This window comes from Pterocles gutturalis, unplaced genomic scaffold (assembly GCF_000699245.1).
Source record: "Pterocles gutturalis isolate BGI_N339 unplaced genomic scaffold, ASM69924v1 scaffold6666, whole genome shotgun sequence".
Taxonomy (NCBI): Eukaryota; Metazoa; Chordata; class Aves; order Pterocliformes; family Pteroclidae; genus Pterocles; species Pterocles gutturalis.
The window spans coordinates 1-556 of record NW_010102891.1 but is presented as its reverse complement, the minus strand read 5'-3'; positions in this window follow the sequence as shown (position 1 = coordinate 556).

The following is a 556-nucleotide window of genomic DNA, read 5'->3' as shown; positions in this document are numbered from 1 at the left end:
CGAGATGGAGCCGCCTGGTCTGCGGGCGGGTGGGGGTGCTCGGGAAACGGGGTGGCTGAGGGGTCGGGAAGCCCGGGGCTCGCTGGGTGGAGTGTTGGGGTGGTTCATCCTCGGTGAAGCTGCTGCGATGGGTTTGGGGGAAGCCCCCAAGTGATGGAGAGATGATGTTTGGAGGGAACTGTGGGCTGGGCAGAGGAGCAGGAGCCTGGGACATGTTTCTAACCCCAGCTCTGCCCCTCTGTGGGTTGGGCAATCCTTCCTCTCCCCCTCCCTCTGCCTGTTCCCCCTCTGTGCCACCACATTCCTCCTCTGACATGTCCGTGGCCGCGGGAAGTCCCTTCCAAAGCACGTTGTGGCCTCGGAGCAGCCCCTCTGCTCCCTGCAGCCCCCCATGTCCTGCCTGCTCCAGCCCGGTGGCAGCGATGTCCCAGCACCTTCCTCCAACCCAAACCATCTCCCCTTCCTGCCACCGACCCTGGCTGCTCCGCTCTGCTCCTCACTCCTGTATTTCTGGCACTAACCCTCTCTTTCTCTTCCTCCCCTCTCTTCTCCCTCG